Raw genomic sequence first — 22,395 nt, 5'->3', positions numbered from 1 at the left:
AGAAGTTCTTGAAGGCTTCACTTATTAAGTCACAAATATTCCTACTCTATGAAAATATTAAAAGGTGATGTCATCAGCATGTAAAAATCAGTTTCTGACTCAGGGTCTCTGCTTAAATTGTTCTTCTATGGAACATACTCAGACCCAGTTTGAAAATAGGCTTTCAGCATCTCCAGTATAGACAGATACAACCAGTCCCGGGGAAGAAGCTTTCACAGCGAGAACGCTTTGGACATTCTGGCCAGTTCTCTGAGACTACAGAGCAGTCCAGAAGCTATACAATGTGGCTTTTGTTCAAGTGGCAATTAGCAGAAATTATAGACTAGGGCAGTGTCATTGTGCAGAGGATTCAGCCAAAGTAGACACAGACCAGTTTTCATTAGACCAGCCAAAAGCTGGAGAACCCTCTTTTAAAAAATTAAACAAGCTCTCAGCCTATTTGCTCCCGTTGTAACGACGCTGAGAAGTGGGCTTCCTCTCGCTTACAGATAGTACCTGGAGGACACTCTGGGGGGGAGCTCTCTAAGTGTTGGGTCTTTGATTGACAAATGTATTCAAGGGGAAATTGCTGGTGTGATTTTACTCATTATTAGGGAAATGAAGGAGCTGAATTGTGCTGTCTTGTAGCTCCTGTGCCAGTTATAATGGTATCTCTGGTTACTTTTTTTTTTTTTTTTTTTTTTAATCAGACATTAGAGGATGGGGATCCATTTTGGTCTCTATGCAGCAGGAAGGAGAGAGTCTGCAGATGGAGATCAGAGTAATTAAAGGGTAAGAAGGGGGATTTGTGCATAGCAAGTCAGAGGACCTCTGACTTCAGGTAGTTCAAGGCTCATATGGTCTACTTGTTAGTCTTAGTTCAGCCTCTTTTACGCTTATTAAGAAATTCACCACTTCCTCCCTGGGAGCAGCATCCCTTCGTGTACCTGCAGAGAATGGCTGTGCCCAACCACCCCAAGTCCATTTTAACATGTTTCTGGGTTCCCAGACCTTCCACCATCCCGTCCATTTCCTCCTGGATGTTCCTGTCTCTCTCGTCATCTGACCTAAAATAAGGAAGCTTAACCTAGAAAAAGGAAAGCCTAGGAGCCTCTGATAACCACTATCAAGGTTTTCAAGATTGGATCGTAGGAGGATGTTCTTGACTCTTCCAAATTCACAGGGGAGCTTCAGCAAAACAAGGCCATAAACCATTCCCACTGTGTCTTATAATGAGTCCTCAATTCTGCAGGACCCCAGGAGGGGCAGTTTCTTCCTCTCATGTGCTAGTTAGTGTTTGTGAGGCGTTGCAAGAAACCCACAACCCCAAGGGTCAAAAGCCTAGGCATAAGGGCCGGCTCTGCCCACATCTTCCTGGGTGACTTTAGGGATGGCATCCTGTGCCTTTGGGCCAGTCCCACCTCTGGGGTCCTGGAGGGGCTGGACTCCTGGGGTTCCCGGTGGGGGGGTGGGTTAGGGCAAGTGCAGAATCATTGCTCACAGGGCTCAAGAACCCCTATGCTGACAGAGCTTCGTTTAGAGATGAAATGAAAGGACAGCTATCGTCCCAAAAAAAAATTTGGTGTTCAAAAGGCATTCTTGGGCTGGAAATAGACATGACAAAATGACTCTCCAAGTCCTAAAGTTCCTCGACCCTTAAATACCCCATAGAAAGGGAAGTTCTAATGAGATGAAATGATTTCTCCGGGTCTACTCTACCTCTTGATGAGAATTTGGAGAATTCACTACATGGATGAAACCTTCCCACTCTGGCATAAGAGCCTTTTTTTTTTTTTTTAATAAAATCAAGAAATTAAAAGTCAAATGTGAAATCTTCACACTTACAGGTATGTTTCATGGTGTTTGTTACAGCGTCTACCCAGGTGGGGTCCTGTGTATTTTGTTAAATCAAGCTCCTTTTGTCTCCACTTCTTCATATGGTTTATTATAATGGTAAAGGGCTTGAGTTTTGAAACCAAACACTTACTACTTATAAGGCTGGTTAACCTCAGACAAGCTGCCTGAGCCCCCGAGCCTTAAACTGCTCACCTGTGAAATGGGTGTAAGAGTCTGGGCCTCACAGAAGTGTAGTAAAAATGAAGTGAGCTGCTCCCCATGTCCCTAGCAGGACTGCACCCCTCTCCCCCCACCCCATATCAGGCATGATTGCTTTGGACTAAATTTGATCATTTTTGTTTGTTTGTTTGTGGGGTTTTTTTATCTTTTTTAAAAATCATTTTTATTAAACCACATTTTACTCTTTGGGTCTTCAGATTACATGGTAATCGAGTCTTTTGATTAAAGGAAGTTTACACCTGATAGAGGAATGCAGTCTAATTCTCACAGTTCAGGGTGATGAAGTACAAACTTGCAATCACACAATTACGCTCCCAGGAAAAATTGCAAACTCGGTGCTCTCTTGCCAAACTTTCACGAACCTTCTTTATCCCCTAAAGGGACACCTGCCCCTCATCCCCTCTCAGCTGGGAGCTCATTCGGAGTGTGGTCCTACCTCTTCCAACATCCATTTCCTGGGGCCAGCACCGCCCCCCTCCCCCCCACCCCCCCCACCCCGATTATCTGGATCAACTCCCCTTTCAGGAGAAAAAGGGAAATTGGGATAATGAGCAGCGGGTTGGCGAGGACCCGCTTCAGGCCAGGTGCTTCCCTTCCCCAAGCCCTGAATGTCTTCATGTTCCCCAGGAGCAACTCTGGTGAGAACATCCCAGGCAGGGGGACCAACTTTACCAAGGTTCTGCCTAGAAGTGGAAGGTGGCACTTCCCCTCCAGAGAGGCTGGGGATCCAGGGTGGCATCTGAACTGAAGGTTCTGATTCTCGGCCTTTACTGCCTCCTCCAAATGGAAACCTCTGCTTTATTTGTACCACTAAGATCCTCAGGAATGAGACAGTCCGTCCCTGAAGTGATGCCCTTTTTCAAAACACGGAGCACGCATGCAAATACATGCAAATGTCTCACACATTAGAGTTAAAGATCCGAGACAGGCTCCGCAGGAAGGCCTCCCTCGCATGTTGTATTTCTGTTGTGATTCACGAGGAGGGTTTTAATTTAATTACAGCTTTCTACCCTAAATCAGAGAGTCGACCGCATGGAAGCGTTTGACGGTTAGGCTTCCAGAAATTCAATCTATGTGTGAAACACAAATTGGTTTTCAGCTCCTGGAGCCCGTGATCAAGGCTCAGCCTCTTGACTCCACTGCTCTCCATCTCTACAGTCCTGGGAACCGAGGTGTCACCATCAGAAATAACCTTTTGCATTCTTCCCTTCTCGCGTCCGGGCTGAAGATACATTTGGGAGGAGGGTTAGGACACAAGGTTCTAATAGCAGCTGCGCCGCATGCGGAAGGCCTAGAAAGAATCAGAACCTCTCCCAGCCTCACCTTCGTCATCACTGAAATAAGGATAGCAGGCATTTTGCCTCTCTACCCCAGCCTCGGAAGATGAAGCATTCTCCCCCCCGGGCCTGGTCCCGCAGTCCAACTCCCCTCTGGACAAGGACAGAGAAATGAGGCCAGTGCCATGTGCATTCCTGTGCAGTGGCTGCCATCGCGGCAACCAGAGATAAAGTGTGCCAAGCGCCCGGAGACGAAGCACTGGGCACCGGAAAGTCTTGGCTGTCACCATCTTGGGACTATCACTCCTGCGTGTGGCCCCCTGGCCTCAGCCTCGCTGTTCTCCACAGGTTTGTGCACCAGGATCCATTTGCATAGCTGCCCGCGAGCAGCAGCATCTGTTTCTGGCATTTTCCGGCCCAAGAAAATTCTTGCCTTTGGTGCAGAGTCGCGTTAATGATTCAGACACTACTCTACCCTAAACAGATTGCAAATGTTTCCTCAACGGAAAAGAGGATACACCATAAAATGGAATGTTTCCTTAAGGGTTTGGGGATTTTCTTTCTTATAGTCAATCATGTTTTTAAGCATTTAGGAAACAAATATAATGCATCTCTCTCTCTCTTTTTGTTTTTTTAAATCATGATCAAATCAGTTCCCCTCCAGATGGAAAAATTCTAGGTTTTTAAATCAAGACCATCCTATCCGCCTACTTTTCCTGATTTCAGTGGGCTTCAGGGCTGCCAAGGGCCTTGGGAACCATCCCACTTAATGTCTTGACTTTCAGATCCAAAGACCTCCTGGTCTCAGAAGGCTGAAGACCTAATCAAGGTCACACAGCCAGTCCAGGGCAAAGGTGAGATGATCCACAGGTTTCCAAATCCACAATCAGCCATACCTCCTGCCTTTGTGTGCTAACAGCAATAAACGCCATGGAAATGAAAATGAAATCAGGTTTCCTTCTGATTGAGTTGATCACCAGGCAAGGTGGGTTTTCAGTACATTTGCAATGGTCTGACTTAATAGGCGGCCCCTGTGTCAGGTTGGAATTCATTCAGGGAGAGGTGCTGGTGAAATCCCAAATCCTTCTATTCCCCTGACACAGGAGCTCCAGGCATCTGAGTGACACCGGTCCCAGCGGAGAGACCAAACCCGCGAAGACGCCATACAGAGTTGCCGGACACGGCTAGTCCTGCGTGCGCCACACGTACTCTAAAAATATATGTGTTGTTTACCTGAAGTTCGAATTTAACTGAGCATGATACCTTATCTGGCGACTCTGACACAGACAGGTTTTAGAGCCACAATATTCAAAAAGAAGTCTCAGATGGAAAGCCACAAAGCTCCAACCACAGATACCATCTCATAACCAACCTCTTCCTCATACAGGCAACTCCATGTCGTGCTTGTCCGGGTAATTCTTGGCAGAAACTAAATGATTCGATTAAGGTTAAAGATTCTCCAAAGTGACAGGGAGAATCCAGCGAATGTAAAACAGAAGAATCCATTAAGGAACTTAAATTTCAGCTTTCTCTCTCAAGTCAATGGACAATCATTTCTTTTTTCTTTCTTTTTTTTTTTTTTTTTTTTTTTTAAGATTTTATTTGACAGAGAGAAACAGAGCAAGACAGGGAACACAAGCAGGGGGAGTGGGAGAGGGAGAAGCAGGCCTCCCGCTGAGCAGGGAGCCCAATGTGGGGCTCGATCCCAGGACTCTGGGATTATGACTTGAGCCAAAGGCAGACACTTAATGACGAGGACAAAGAACATGGCCACACTTGCTCTCTACACTTCCCCACCTCCCATGCAATCCTCAAAACACCACCATCTGGCTCCTACTCTTATTTTTTTTTTTTAAGATTTTATTTGTTTATTTGACAGACAGAGATCATAAGTAGGCAGAGAGGCAGGCAGAGAGAAAGAGGGAAGTAAGCTCCCTGCTGAGCCGAGAGCCTGATGCGAGGCTCGATTCCAGGACCCTGAGATCATGACCTGAGCTGAAGGCAGAGGCTTAACCCACTGAGCCACCCAGGCGCCCCTCCTACTCTTATTATACAACTGGCACCATTCTTACTAAGGTATACAATGACCTAATCCAGGAGATCCACATTCTCTGTAGTGTTCGTGGTCAATAAAGTTGCCCCGAACACAGGACGAGCAAATACTACACCCCTGCTCTTCCAGGAAGTGCAGAGTTAGGTTCCTAGGAGGCTTGGGCACATTCTCAAAAATTAGTACCTTGTATTATGTGTGTTTCTGGGGATTTTGTATTTTTTTTAAAGACTTTATTCATTTATTTGATAGAGACACAGTGAGAGAGGAAACACAAACAGGGGGAGAAGGAGAGGGAGAAGCAGGCTTCCCGCTGAGCAGGGAGCCTAGTGCAGACTCGATCCCAGGACTCCGGGATCATGACTTGAGCCAAAGGCAGATGCTCAACCAACTGAGCCACGCAGGCGCCCCTGTGTTTCTATTAAAGACATATTATTTAATATATATTGTTCACTCGTTAACTTTGAACTGGTGGCCAACAGCAATGTAACTCACAGCTGGGAGAAATGTACCTAGCACAAGGCACATCTCGGGCTTCCTACACTTCAGGACCCGGCACAGCACTTCACTGCACCTGCGGGCTGTTTTAAGATTGCCAACAAAAAGCACCAAAATGTGAAAAACACGGGGGCACTAAGTAGACTGCAAAGGACATATGTCACAGGTGACCACACACTGCCAAGAGGGGCGTCGGTTGTAGGAGTGGTCCTTGCATGCCACATCTCCAACACCAGCTTCTCCAGCTGTGGGGCTCCCAGTCCACCCCACCCAGGCCCCAGCCCAGGCCACTGACCCTGTGGCTTCCCTTATGTCACCTTCTACTCATCAAATAGATGAAGCTCAAGACAAGAGACCAGGCAATCACGGCTAAGAATGTGAGCGGCCACTGATGGAGCGCGTGCCCGCCCGGTGCTAAGAGCCTTTCTTCCGTACTTCATCGAGTCCTCCCTCCAGCCTTGTGATTCATATGGCAAAAGGAAACATTACGAACTTTGTCCAAAGCCACACGTGAGAGCTGAGGGTCAGACCAGATTCCAAGCCCTGCTCCAGATCAGTGGTTGGCAAACACGCGTGGCCCAACCCACACCCGTTCATCTCTGCTTTTGAGCTACAAGAGGGCTGAGTAGATGCGACAGAGGACGTATGACCTGCAAAGCCTAGAATATTTACCATCTAGCTCTTTAGGGAAAAAGCTTGCCGATTCCTGCTTTAGATCACCGTTTAGATCACCGTGGGACGCTGCCTCTTGGTGATGTGAGCATAAAGGACAGACGCTGGAGGGAACTCAACACGCCATAACTAATCCCCAGGCAGGTATCCATCTCCTCATTGATAAGTGAGGAAACTCAAGTATGGTCATTTTTAAGTACTTGCCGAGGTCCCAACTTCTGTGTGACAGAGCTGGGACTGGAGATCACATGGAGCTGCTTCCAAAGCTCACCATCAGGCCACCAAGACATAGGGATGAGGCCAGGATGTGTGTGTGTTTGGGGCCGCAAGACTGCCACTTCTGCTCTATCTTAATGCTTTCAAGACAGATCTACAACACAGGGCAGAGAGACAAGTCTCTGCCTTGTACACTGATTGTTCCTAAAAGAATGCCACAATTCACAAATGCTGATTTTGATTAAAATAATCAAGATGATTTCCTACTTCCAAAATACTGACAAAATAGCTTTTTTATCTATGTAGACAAAAAACTAACCGAGGATTATTTAAATCAAGATTATGTACAACACGCATCCTAATTACTACACGATTACCTAGCTAAAAAGTGGATATTAGTGAATGCTGTTTTCTGCTGGCAGTCAAACCCAAATTAATAGCATTCTGGGCTGATCTGGATCACAGATAAAATTAAATTAATGTGACTCCGAGCCAGCGCTATTTATAAGCAAAGCCCAACTACAAAGGGAAAAGAAACATTTTAAGATGCAAAAATATGCCTCTGAACACAAGCCAAACATGGATTTTTAATTAAAGCACCAAGATTTTTTTTTTTCTTCCCTACCAATTGTTCCTTTTGGATATGAGTTAGCTGTGTCAGGGCCAGTCTGGAAATTGGGCCTGGAATTCTAAGGACAACTGAAGGTCAAAAAGCAATGGCCACGGATTTTCCTAAAAGTTCACCTGAAAGGGGGTGCCTGGGTGGCTCAGTGGTTTAAGCCTCTGCCTTCAGCTCGGGTCATGATCTCAGGGTCCTGGGATCGAGCCCCACATCGGGCTCTCTGCTCAGCAGGGAGCCTGCTTCCCCCTCTCTCTCTGCCTGCCTCTCTGCCTACTTGTGATCTCTCTCTGTCTATCAAATAAATAAATAAAAATCTTTGGGGGGAAAAAAAAAGTTCACCTGAAGGAGGCATAGGAGATGGGAGTCTGAGCTCCCACCTTCCAAAGACCTCCCTCTGAGCCAAGACGAAAGAATTCCAATGAGAGGAGAAAAAATGTAAGACTTTTATTGTGACACAAATGACTGGACTTCCAGCCTCTCTTACTTCTCCAGGACCAACCACACCTTGGAGCAAGGGGGAGACAGAAATGATCGCCTGGTCCAAGTGTCCTCTGATGCAGAAAGACTCACGGCTCACAGGCCCCGAGGAGCACTCTGCACCTCCTCTCGTAAAGCATGCTGACATAGCCTTCTTAGCACCAAGCTAATGGTTAACAGGAAGCTGGGACCTAGCTGGCAGTGGGGACCACACTCTGATCGCCCCTGAGGTTCCTATGTAACTTGGCACAGTGGTTCCCCTTGGTTGATGGGGTTATGAGTGTGGAGCACCACCCAAAACCATCGAACAGGACCCATTTGTGGACGACCAGGTCTGCACCCTGGTCTCAGTTTCCACATCTTTAAAATGGGCTGGGTTATCTCACAAAGTGGTGGCCTGGGTGACGGGGCCTGGCCGGGAGCAGGTTCTAGGTCCACAGTGGTTCAACCCCAAACACACTCTCAGCATGTCAGAATTGGAAGAACCTTTTGAAGACCAACCCCACCCCATTTTCTAGCCAAGGAAACTGGCTCAGGAAGTCACCCAAGGTCACCCTGCACCTCGAGGCGGAACGAGAACAGAAGCCACACGGGCCGACCCCCAGCCCCAGCTCTGTCCCACCCGCCTCACCTCCTCCTCCTGTCACGGACGCCCGTCGATTCGGCGGTCACTTCATGTCTAGACAGACCTGTGGGGCTTCCTAATCTCTTATCATCACGGCCGTCCTGCAGGCCACACGAGCCCCTGCTCCCCTCTTCAAGACCTTAACAAATATTTACTGAGCACCCTCGGGCCCTCATTTGGAAATTCACACTGGAAAAGACTGAAAACAAGACCAGAACTCATTCAACCAAGAAAACAACTCCCACCCTGCCTGTGACAGCTGTGTGTGAAGGGCCACGTTACGAGCCCGGTTTTTAGATGAAGACAGTGAGACTGAGAGATTAAATCTCTTGCTGGCTCCTCTAGAGCTGGGCCACTGGAGGTCACCTACTGCCCTTCCTGTGGTTCCCCTTCGCCGCAGCTCCCCCGCGCAGCCCCCGCCGCACCCCAGCCCAGATCAAGGCCTCGCACTCCAGTCTAAAAGGAGGCCTGCGTCCCCCCCACTCAGAGCACCTGTTCCTCTGCACCATTTGGTCCTCGAGCCCCCACCCGGGGGACGATGCCTCGTGAGATCCAGTCATGAGTGCATCACGTGACCTTTCACGGGAGGGAGGTGAAACGCCCATCACACCCTCCCACCCACACCCACGCCCTCTCCCCGAGGACCAGAAGTGTTCTCGTCTCCATTTCTTGGTATCCCAGATCGCCCGGCATCGCGGTAAGATACACAGGGGGAGCTCCTTCTTGGCTCCTAGCAACCTAACACCCTCAGTCCCCAGCAGTGAGGTGCCTCATTCCCCACCCACTCACATGCACCCCCAGGACAGGTCTGCAAACCTCCCTGGAGGGCCACACCGAGCTATCAGGGCTTGGAGAACATTTGGCGAGTTTCCAACCCAGGTCTGGGGTGAGAATAATTCAAGGGCATTGTCGGGATCCTGGGGAAGAGATCACCCTCCGCCCAGCCCTCGGCATCTCCCCAGTCTGAGTCAAGCTTGCTTCCTTCATCCAGAATTTCTAGACTGAGCCCTGAAGGTGACAAGGAGACCTCTGTCTTCCCAGCGCTGCAGCCTGTGTGCACCCCTTTGGATGGGGCCTTCTCCATGACCCAGAGAAACCAAAGGCGGCTAGCTCATCTGGGACAGACCTCGTAGTTGGTACATTCTACTCTGTAAGTCTTGGCTGTACAGCAGAGAGAGCCTCCCGGCTCTTGCTCCCAACATCTCTTTGCCAGGGGGAGCTAGCTTCCTTGTGTGCAAGAGATCACACATTCCGTGTGATCCTGAACAAGCCAAAACCTCTGAAGTTCAGTTTCTCAATCTGTAAAATGGAGGCAATAAGCCCACACCACACACACCCCAGGACTGTTAATGTGTAGTTGTGGACAGAAAACAGCTCTCAGGGTGTGATGGTGATGATAGTGATGGTGATAGTGATGGTGATCATGATGGTGATCCTTTTGATACCAGGTCCAGATAACTGATATAAAGCTTAAGAAGGGGAGAGTCATAGGACTGATCCCTTGACCTATATGCATGGACCCTCTGTTCCTGGAAGGCAGAAAAGGGCATTCTTGAAACAGGAGTCATGAGGATTGGAGTTACTTCGTTTAAATTGGAAAATTAACAAAACCCTGTTTTGGAGCCTCTTCTGGTGCAACAAGGCCTTCAGCATGGCTACAGCCCTCTCTCCACACCACAGGGTTAGGCAAGAACCCAGTGTAGGCTGAATAAATGGGAGTTGTTTGTATGGAGGGCAGAGTGGACCACTCAGTCTGCTCTGGAAGACATTTGAGAGTCAAGGTTGGCCTCTAGGGTTGAGAGAGAAGCTCCTGAGGTTATGAGGTTACAAGGAACTTCCCCTCCAGGTTTGCCATGCTCCCTAGACACTGTCCAGGCCAATCTTGGGTCTATCTACTTTGTCACCTCTGAGGGGGGATTCATGCAAGGCTCTGCCTTGGGGCTGGGTCTTCTGGATGCTCTCTAACCTGAGGCTTTGTGTCATGTGTGCTGGGCTACGGGAGGTGAGGGAAGGGTCGGCCCATTCTCTGGTTGGAACCCAGCAATCTGTACTTTTCAAGAGCTCTCCCCTACACCTTATCCCACCCCACCACACATACACACTCGCTAAAGATTGGGAAACACCATTCTGATCTATGAACTGATGCCCACTCTAAGTATACTCTATACTCTGGTCATCCTGAATTTCTTTCGCTCCTTTATTATTCCCTAATACTGTCGACCCCCAAATGTTTCCATGTGGTGGTTCCACTGCTGCCGGAAACACCCATTGCTTCTCCTGCCAGGAAGCCTTCCCTGATAACCATCCCCATCCCTATCAAGGTCTATTTAGGGCCCTTTCCATGTGATCCCAAAAGGGCCTAAAAATGTATCACCTTAGACTACAATTACCTGCTGGCTTACAGGTTTCCCCTTCTAAAATGTGAGTCCCATGGGGAATGAAAGCACCATTTTAGTCCAAACACCTGGTACTGCATCTGGCTTACAGGGACCCAACTATATGGACCAAGTACATGAGGAAATTTACCTTAGTATTCTCCTAACAACCAACACAGACCTTAAGAGCCCTAGGGCCCTCTTCACAGCTTGCACAATATTGCCTCAACTCAACACTGGCTCCTACCTTGACTAAGTGGTCCTAGCTGAGAACACACAGCCCCTTTCTCCACCCTAAGGTCTTCTAACCAAAGATATACAGCAGGTTCCTCTAAAAGTGAAGAGAAAGCCAGCAGACTACCTGAAGTTTCCTCCTGAGCCTTGGTTGAGTAGAGAATACAAGGGAGTTGAGATAGTTACCACATAGATGCTGACACTCACACGAAAATGCTAACTGATGTTCTTTTTTTCCATAAACCACATGGCTTATGGCAGCTCTACGTTCTAGGGCTGTAAGTCTCTCACAAGGGCGGAAGCTATGCATTGCTACCCAAGGATGTGGGCATCTTTGGTGCTCTTCTTGGTGGATCTTTAAAAAAAAAATTTTTTTTTATTTACTTATTTGAGAGAAAGCTGAGAGAGCACGAGCAGTGGGAGGGACAGATGGAGAGGGGGACAAGCAGACAAGCAGACTCCATACTGAGTGGGGGCCCTGACAAGGGGCTCCATCCCAGGACCCCGGAGATCATGACCTAAGTCAAAATCAAGAGTCAGACACTTAATCAACTGAGCTACCCAGGTGCCCTTTCCTGGTGGATCTTTTTTCTAAAACCAATGGGTGAGAAGGATCCCTTCCATATGGTCACCACAAGATAGCCCCTCAAGCCATGGCCTCACACCTCTGCCCTTTCTAGATTGTAGAAAAACTAAAGATCTGGTCTTCCAGCCCCCAGAGCATGAGGTTTTACTTGCTAAGTGCAGCTTTCAAAACACAGAGTGAATTCCTTCCTTCAGTTCTTGAAAGAGTCAAAAGAGAAAACCTTTTTAGTTTTGACAACCTCATTCCTTCAACTGGCAATCCTATTTTCGAACTTCTTGGCCAATTCATCTGGGATCAGGTTCTTTCCATAAGCATCCAAACAAATAAATAAACAAGTAACTTTATTTTTAATGTTATATGAATTTTTAAAAGGCATGAACAAAATACAAACTGGATATGGCAATGTACATGCCAGACAAGAAATCCACAAAACAAACAGAAATCCCTGAGTGACAAATTAGTATCCAGTCTTGTTCCAAGTCCAACAACAAAGGACCAGGTTGGCCTTTGTGAGTATAAAGTGGGAAGTTTATAGTTGCTTTAGAGTTGAGGGTTTTGCTTTTGCTTGCTTATTTGGGGGGTTTAGTTTGTTTGCTTATGTGGCTTCTGGTTTTCATTTTTGGGGTCATCTGTGAGGAAAAAAGAAGTCGTCTTACTCTGTCATCTCCTCTTTGCAGGATCAGGGTCGGCTCCTACGTTCAATCCTGCGAAACACCAGCAAAATGTAGCAATGAATGACGTGGACAAAGAAGGACCATTCTCACTTTCGGAGAATCCGTGGCTCGCCTGAACTTTTCACCAAGACGTTCTTGATCAAGGACCGGAGTCAAGATGCCCAAGCTAGAAGCCACTGGCCAAGCATGGGAAAATGGAAGACGTTTCACAGGTTTTCACGAGCCCTGCCTCTCCCGACTGCCATCCACCAACAACTTGAAGAACAAACTTAACTTTTCTAAACAAAAATAATTTCATCATTTTGTGTGGCATTAACACCCCGCTACCTCGATATGTTGTCTATATTTTTCTTGTTGACATCCAACCAATTCAGAGCTAAAAATCCATCCTCCAGTTTTTCTGTGGGTCGTAAATCATAAAAAGGTTATATTTTATGAAAGCTGAAGCTGAGAAGTAAACAGCATATTTATATCCAAAGAGTTTCATCCATTAAGCAGCAGTGACAGGGCCCTGTGGGCCAGAATCTAGTTTTCTTACTTAAAAAGCTTAGTTCTTTTGTAGACTCCTGCAGGGACCTATAACAGTTGGAATTGGGTTTTTTATGCCTTTGAGGCCTCTGAATGAATGTTACACTTTTCCATTATTTTCTTTTTTCTTTTGAGAAAACTAGGCTACCTGCTTATTGCCTAAAACCCACACCCTGTGATTGTACTGTCGTAAAATCTGTCTTCTGCTCCGTTCCTCCCGCGTCGTACCGACATCACCAAACTTTGTCTAGACTCGGTGTCCAGCAAGGGTGTGCTGCGTTTACTGAGCTAGGGGAAGGCTCCCTGTGACCAACTGAGTTGACAAGACGGCACCCCTGAGCAAAACCTTGAACCGAGGGCTACCCGACAGCTTTGACCTCCCCTACCTTACGAAAAATAAAAATAAAAAAGTTTAAATCTTAATATCTCCCTGTTCTCACTCGAGAATGCCTGGAAGTCTCTTGACTATTTCATAAGATCGTACGTAGCTGAAATAAAAAAGGCCGAAGTCGGGATCCTGCGTTTCCCATCACTGCCCACTATTAAAATGTGAGTACGGCTGCCCCTTGGGCTATTAAAAGATGCGGCACCTGCCCTGTCTGCAAATGGTGTCATTCGCGGTCATGAATCTAGACCCAGATCTATGCCTAAATCTACATTACGGATGTAGATTTCCAGCACTATTCCATCAGGCAAATAAGTCTGGGTTCAGAGTCAGCAAAATGATCATCCTGAAACTAGCCCAATAATCACTAACAATTAAGAAAATGAGGTATCTGAGCTTCAGTCCTCTTTTTACCCACTTCGAACATATATTTGTTCTTTTGATGTCTCGTGTGAATAGGGGTGCTTTATCTGACTGCTGATGGGCTAAACAATGCGTCCGAGTTGTAATATAGAACTCAATTTGCTGAGACTATCATCTGAAAGGCCCGGACAATTTATCGAACACAGCAGATGAAAGAAAGAGAGGGGGAAAAAAATGTTAAAACTGACCACTTCTAAAATGAAGAAAATAGGGCAGTAAAGGGTATTGTAATATACTTTAATCTTCCTTAATGTAGAAAAATATGAAATGCCATTAAATCTTCCTTTGAAATGGATGTGGTCGCATGGCTTGAGCACCCAAATCTAGTTAATGAATCTATTGTTAAGGCAAATAAACAGGAAGGAAGCGGCGAAGGAGTGATCTGTGCATTATACGACTAATTCAGAAGATGAAAGGCAGAAAAATTAAAGTTAAATTCACATAAATATTAGAGCGAAGGAGAACAGTTGCAGATGTAACACAGGCAAGCCTGCGTCGCCCCTTGGTTGGTGCTGGGAACAAGCAGACACGTCCGGCTCGTGAGCGAAGTCGGGGAAGATGAAAGTGTTTCAAGGGGCCTGATAATTAACATTTTAAAAGGTTTTTCTTAATAAAAAATGATCTGACAATAATAGAATTTAATCATTTTATTTGAAAAATTAAATTGATTGCAAGCGTTCATTTGTGTGGAAGCGGCGTTTACGGAATTTGGAAGACCTTATCCAATCCGATCTCCACTTTAATCACTTTAAATGGAGCTGATATACAAAAAGAGAACTGGACGCGACAGAGATGCAAAGGCCAGTGATTTGGGAGAGATTAGCGGTCCTCCACGAGGGCCCACCGCGACCTGCGCAACCCGTCTCCTTTGTTGCCACCAGAACGTCAGGCCATGTGAACTGAGGCTGCTGGGGAGACGGGCTCTATCGGGGAGTCTCACTGCTGTCCCCATGCACCTCTGTGGGGAAACATGGCCTCGCAGGCATAACCTCTTCTCCGTGAAACAAAGAATATTCCGTCAAGTTAACACAGCACGGAAAATTCATCTTGGCTCACCTTAATCTATGAAGAATGCAAAGGTTTATTTCATCACTTTTAAAGCATCCGAACTGATCATTTATTCCAAGATCAGAGTACTGGAAGTCCTGTCCACAGACACTGTTTCATGTTAAACGGAGCCCCTTCTTTTCAGGAATCACATACCCACTCTCTCCTTTCTCTGCTTTGGGCATTGTATGGGAAAACAGAGACATCCCCTGCCACCTGGCACTATGTGTTTAAGTAAACAGTGGAGATCAACTTGTATCCCAGAGCCCCAACTCCATATTCTTAGACAGAACACAAGACCTGGCTTGGGTCTAATGTCCCCTGTGGTCAGATCCACGGTCAAGGGACAGATCGCACACAAACATGGCTGCGAGACATAGGGGAGGTGGGGGGTGGGGTGACTTGGCTCATAGTCATAAGACATCGGCCTTCTTCAAGCTATCGCTCTGCTTATCCTCCACCAGGGTTGGACGGATACGGGCATGTACAGAGCAGGCTAATGTCTGACACTCTTCATTTGCTCCTCAACCAGTAACAGCCTTCGCGTGAGGGCTGTGCCAGCACAGCCCTATCCTGCCTTGCTCAGGGAGAGAAGGCAGAAGGGAGACCAGGGGACAGCGTCCCGCTCCGTGGTGGGGTAGCCCACTCATCAAAGCCGAGGCTACATGGTTTACCAGACCCACTTCCCAGAAAGCCCTTCAGCTCTGGCCATGCACACTTGCCATCCACCCTAGCAGGAGTGTCCCTTCTAGCCACACCCACTCCTCTGCCTGGGAGTCATGTAAGCACATGTAATTTCTCCATCACAGTACATTTCCAGTGATGGAAAGCCATAATCACAAGTCCTGGCGCCTAACAGTTGCTCAATAAGGGCACTTGTTTCTATTTCAGAAGGAAAAACAGACTGTAGTCAGGCACATGCAGGCTCCTAGGACACCAGCCCTCACGTGGAGCAGCGCTGATGCTACCACAGCAAGCCTTGGGCTTGTGGTCCAAGAACAGCCTCTTGATGCCAAGATGACCAGCAATTTCGGGTTGGGCACTGGCCAGTCCAACCTCACAGCATAGCCTTGTTGTCCAGAGCCACAGACAAGGGCAGGCCACCCCCAAGTCTTGCTCTAGGCTGGGGCTCTTCTGAGTACTGAGAGAGTCTGTAGAATTTGATTTAAATTCATCTTCTACTGTACATTTTTTTTTTTACCATAACCGCATGCCTGCCGAAACTGAACACAGTGGAGATACTCGAATGCATTAATTAATGTGGCATCTCGTTTTTGAGCACATCTCAGAATAAATAGTCTCCTCGAGTACTGTTTAATTGATGAGTATCCTTCCATTTCAAGGTAAGCTATTTTTTAAATTACCATTTGCAAGAGGACTTATTCACTGCCATGGAAAAAGAATGATCTAACTTGAACTGGAGCTGAGGCCAGTAGAAGCTGCAAAGGTAACTCACAGACCCAAATTCTAAACAGCTTTATGGTTCTTATCGATGAATTTTAAAATACTGTGCATTTGAACTTCAAAAATAAATTTATACTGCCCTTTTTATCTGTTACATATGTTAGGGCTCCCGATAAAATTGTATTTAAAAAAAAGATTAAAAGGCTCCTAACAAATTGCTAACAACAATAATTTTTCTTTTTAGGGTAAGTATGTGCCAAATGGTGCACAGAACATTTTTTAGAGGTTTTTTTGTTTGTTTGTTTGTTTGTTTGTTTGTTTTTACTATTTTTAGTGATTGTAACACTGGTTATCCAAATTCACATTTAACAGAGCTATCCACATGTTATCTGGCAAGCCTACCCACGGTCCAAACCAACTGACTCACCATATTGGGGTGTTTTTTGTTCTGCTTCCTTCAATTTGTTGGTTTGTGTTGTTAATGCTATGTGGGGTTTTGTTTGTTTGTTTTTCATTGGCTTGCCTGTCAGATCGCTAACCCTGGGCAGTCCTCAGTTCCCTCACACAAATGGGACAAGCAACAGTCGCCACTCCACCCACCTTGCAAACGGCCAAGATGTCACAAGATCACAAGAATCCAAAACGTGGAGCCACTAAGTGGGTAAAGCTCTGAACAAAGTCAGATGGGAAGAGTAAGGGCTTTCCCTGCGATATGACAGCTTCCTTTTAAAGGGCTACACTGTATATACACAGACTGAAAATTAAATACTTAATATGCAAACAGCCCCATTAGCTTAAAGAGGAAGCCATCAGCATCCCGGCAGAAAAATCAGGCATCACGCCCTGTAATGCATATCTACTCGCCATGTCCCAGGGAGGACCCTCAACCCTGCCAGGCCTTGGTCCCCTTCATTCCACGGACCACAGTGTCTATGAACAGGGCTAATAGAAGGACTAAATGAATAATGTATCCCATAAACACTCAATGCTCGCCCTGTTCCCTAATTCAATAAGGTTGTGCTTAATCATCTCCAAAGGGGGAAAAATATAAACATGTAAGTAAGCAAAAAACAAAAAGAAAAATCTGACTTTACTAGAAATAAACTAAAAATAAAATTACACCAAGGCATCATACTTATGAAACTAGCAAAGGTTTTTTTTTAAGGATTTAAATGACATTATTAAAAAGCTTAAAAAAATGTTCATAAATATTCAACAAATGAAGAATGGCTAAATAAACAGAAAGAGAATGGTTAAACATGCGGATAATGATTAAGTTATGGAATTTTTAAAGAAAAGAGAAAGGCTCTTACATCAGTTATGGAATTCCTTATATTATACGTCGTAAGAAGTCCTGTCAAATGACGCATCGTGAGGTAGAATACTATCTAATGGCGGGAAAAATTATCACAGTGATTCCCATGAAAGCAGTTTCAGATGTTGTACACAGTATGATTATGTCATAATCCACGGATCCATGGATATCATCGCAAGTAAAACAAAGACTGGAAGGAAGTACATCGAATGCTAACAGGAATTATCTCCAGATAGGGAGTGGTTGCGGGTGATGTTTATTTTCTTCTTTGGGTATGTTCTATTTTCCACATTTTCTTTAATGATGACCATATTAGATATTTGTAACAACAACAACAAAAAATGGTCGGGGTGCTTGGGTGGCCCAGTCAGTTAAGCATCTGCCTTTGGCTTGGGTCATGGTCCCAGGGTCCTGGGATGGAGCCCCATAGGAGGCCTACTTCTCCCTCTCCCTCTGCTGCTTCACCTGCCTGTTCTCTCTCTCTCCCTCTCTCAAATGAATAAATAAAATTTTTTTAAAAATTGGTTAAAAAAATGCAATACTGAAATACTGGGAAGTAAATACGGTTTAGGAGGAGATTAGAGAATGTTCGGTGTGCGTGTGTGCGTGTGTGCGTGTGTGCGTGTGTGCGTGTGTGCGTGTGTGTGTGTGTGTGCGTGTGTCTAACAGTCTCCTTCCCCCCCACCACCTCCCTCTCCTCTTCTCTCCTTCCTTCCCCCCCTCCCTCCCAGGGGAAATGGTGGGTTCCAGGTTCTTCCAACACACTATACTCCGCGAGGGCCTACGGAAGTCCTGCGTGATGGACAGAGTGGTTAGGGACTGCCGACGTTCTATTTTGAAACCTCCCGCCCTGAACATCTCGGGGCCACGCCATCCACTACCACTGCTCCTTTAGCCCTCACAGACAGCCTCCATTCATCCAAAGAGCTGCCAGCTGCCCTTAGAAAAGGGGAACCCACTCCAGCTCCAGAAACACCAACAGAGTTCAAGTGGGACGCTTCCAGGCCATTTTCTCTAAACCTGTACCAAGGCCCAGTAACTATATTCTGTGCTCATTCTCCAAAACAAGATGTCCTGAGCACCAAACCTCAGGGTACCATCACGGAGCCTTCAGTCAGAGGGGAATGCTGACCCCAAGTTCCAACACCCCAAGAGGCAGGAAGACTGCTGTTCGAATGGAGATGGGCACATGGTACAGTGAGCACTAGGGAAGAAGAAAAAGGTGCCTCTGAGTCTGGGAAGGCTTCGTGAGGGGAAGTCTGGGGACAGCTGGAGGGCGCCGAGCGGGGAAGAGGATTCCAGACCAAGGCACATGCAAAGCCACCACCAAACACAAGACCGTGGCATGTCTGCGACCCTGTGGGTGTTTAATGTGGGATCGGAGAGATTCTCCTGGACCACCCCATGCAGAGCCCTGAATGTTCCACTAGGAACCCCTGCTTTCTCCCAGCCACATTATGGAGGAGATCGGCCCAGGACCAGCTCTCTCCGCATGGGCACTCAATCGTGCTGTCCCCTTTCCTGCCTCTCGCACTCAGGGAGAAACCCATCTCAGAACCCCAGTTTCCAGATGGTCACAACAAAGGGGTTTGTTCAAACCCCAGGTCATGGAGGGTTCCGAGTAACAGCCATCCATCCCCCCTAACCACGCCACCAGGAGAGCCATCCCTCTGGAACACCAAGCCGTAAGATGCCCACTGCCTTTTCTAAAGCCCGGCAAGCCCCCAGCCCGGGCTCCAAAGGAGATGCTTGTCTGGACAGTGGCTGAAAGTCATCTGCTGCCTGTGGTCTCCAGAGGAGTGGGCGTGGCCTCTCGCCACATCAGGGGGCGCCTGGAGAGGCCTGTACGCCCCTCCCCCACCCTCCCCAGGAAGAGGCCTGCCTCCTGCCTCCCGCGATGCACAGCAAGTCGGACAGAGCAACACAACGCCCCACCATGAACTTCTCGCCGGCACCGGCCCTGCCTCCTTTAAATCCAATTGCAATCTTCGCAGCCCGACACCGCCCGAAACAGAAGGCTCGCTGATGGCTGGAAGATGGCTTCGGTGAAAGTAGAGCTCATTTCAGAAAATCAAAGCAAAGAAAAATATTGAACACAATTCAGAGGCATAATGCATTATTATGGGCTTTTATGGATTTTATGTATAATTTCATGTAAAGTTAAGAGGCTGAAGCGATCTCTTACACTCAGCTGTATTATCAGCCCAGCACCAAACAATGTCCCACATCTTATTATGTTCACAGTTGACACACTATTAGAGAAATGTGCAGCTGTCTTACTCTGCTATTCATTTCCTCATTACTATTTTATAAATATATGATTAACAGTTATTGCAGCTGCCTAATTCACATTTATTGCAAATGCAACGCCACAAATGAATGCTCAAAGCAAAGAGATGTGGTTTTAGAGTAATTTAAATTTTACAGTTCCATTTACCCTGCCTTTTAATTTACTGCATAATGACCCCATTAGAATAAAGCACATCTGGAAGTTCTTTGGGGAACATTTAATTTTCTGTGGCTTCAGTACTAACAGAACTTCTACCATAAAGCCCACAGATGCCTTAAAGACTGTACAAATTCCCACATTTTACGCCAAGATGCCGGTTAATTGTACAGATGAGACAACCACGCAAGGCGCAGAGATGCGCTTCCTGGTAGGAAAAAGTGAGGACGCGGACCCGAGACCCACTCTGTGCAAAGTTTGCGTGTCCAAAACCTGAGATCAGCTCACCTACTTTCTGATCACCGTTTAGACCCATCCCTTCTCGGGGGAAGAGGCCACATCGGGCCTTTTTCACACACAACTTTCTCCCGGACCGTGGAAGGGAGAACAAGGCAATCTGCCCGAGCTTGGTAAGCCGGGGAAGGCCAGCGTGTTGGCGGGGCCCGGCCTGGCCCTCTCTGGCGAGGCTGCAGAGGCCTCCAGATTCCAGCAGGCCACATGAACCGAACCATCTGGAGTATTCGAAATTGACTTGAATATTCAATACAGATCACTGCCGCAGAACTCACGGATGAGAAGTAATGCGAATCCGTTGCCATTGATTGGCTAATTTATGTTCTACAACTAATCGAAGCACAAATCTCATTAGCCACAGGTCAGTAAGGCTTGGAGAGAAAAAGACAATCATTTTGGTAGCCTAGTTGGCTGTAAAGACACAATTAGAAGCCCACCGGTTTTCTAGGCTTTTCTGCCCATCCTCCCACCTGGCAGGCGGATGACGAAGGGAAAGAAAGGTAGGTCTTGCCCATGGCTTGGCCAGTCACTGCAAGAGATCTTCAGAGGTAATGATCTGACACGCTTCTTTCATCTAACGCAGCGATAACACACATGACTCTATTGTTTCCAACAAAAATAAAGCCCGTAAGCGACTGAGGAGTCCAGTGCTCTCTTACCTGGTCCACACTTAAAAGCACTGGGGCAAATGTTAAGTATTTCGGGGGACAGGGGGTGAGGGCACTGGCCAAGGCTTTCTATATTCTAACGTTGCACACATTTAAAAATCCATCTTCGTGAAGCATGGAGAAGCCATGCATTATCGAATTAGGTTTTGCAATTAAAGTCCACTCACTGTAAGCCAGAGACTGTCTTCATCCCTGGAGCCTCTCAGATCAATCTGGGGCAGACATTTTTAACCAAACTTAAATATGGAAGCTGACAGGAAAACGACAGAGGGAGGGAGCAGAATTCTGTCTTAACTACACAGTAAGATGCAAAATCCCCAGTAGAGATCAAATTCGAGATTTCCGACAGCAAGCTCCTCTGGCTCATCTCTGTTGCTGATCTCGTTAGGATGGCATTTTTAAAAAGTCACACGGTTTCACCAGTGTTGGCATAAGCAGAGACCCAAGCCTCCCGCCTCACGTGGTCCCTCTACCTCCTTTGTCACATAAAACAATAGATCAAATCGGGACCTTTGCTAAATGACCAGGAACAGAACCCAAACAGAGATTTTTCTGGATACACAAAATGAAAAAACAGCACATCAAATTCCAAATGTTTCCACTGACCCATCTCTTCGCGGTCACCGCCATGTCACACTGGGTCTGTGAGAGGCGTTCCTCTGAGTCTGTCAGGGCCTCTTTCAGGGGCATTAATCCACGTTTAATTGAAACAGTGGACTAGCCACGGTCCTTCAGGTCCATTATGTGGGAGAGCAGGGCGTTTTCAACACACCCAGAAGGAAAGATCGGAGAGGGCTGGGAACCAAAGAACAGTCAAGCCACCTTCCCCTACTGGGGCCTGATCCTCATTCCACGGAGCAAACAGCTGTCACTCTAAAATTGCCCTAAACTTGAAAGAACACTCTACATTTTCATTACTTTATTTTACTTCATTGAAAATTCTCTAGAACAGTGGGTTAAGCATCTGCCTTTGGCTCAGGTCATGGTCCCAGGGTCCTGGGATCAAGTTGCTGCGCAGAGAGCCTGCTTCTCCCTTCTGCGCTTCTCCCCTGCTCATGCACACTTGTTCTCTCTCTCTCTCTCTCTCTCGGCTCTCTCTTTCTCTCTCAATAATGAAATCTTAAAAGAAAAAAAGAAAGGAAGAAAGTTCTCTAGAACTATGAATATGTCAAAGGACTAATTAGCCCCCTCCTGCTGTCTTTGTCCTCAAAGTGTCCCCGTACCTATAGAAAATAGAATGATCCCCCCAGCTCCACATCCCTCCAGATAGGTAAACTGCCTTGAGATGGAACCTCACCGACATCCCCCATCCCAGCAGCTTTATTTTTATGCTAACGAGTTTAATAACAGCAAACACCGAACAACACCGAACATCACACATTAGGTGGGAATGGAGATTCCCAAGAATCTCTACTCTCACATCCCCTTACCAGAAACGCCGGGCTCTGTTCTTTTTCATACACGAACATGCTGGAAGAGCGTTCTCTTTTACATTTAGTACCCCACCCACCCCCGTTTTCGCAG

The sequence above is a fragment of the Mustela nigripes genome, chromosome 4 (genome assembly GCF_022355385.1).
Source record: "Mustela nigripes isolate SB6536 chromosome 4, MUSNIG.SB6536, whole genome shotgun sequence".
Classification (NCBI taxonomy): Eukaryota; Metazoa; Chordata; class Mammalia; order Carnivora; family Mustelidae; genus Mustela; species Mustela nigripes.
This window is presented reverse-complemented; position numbering follows the sequence as displayed.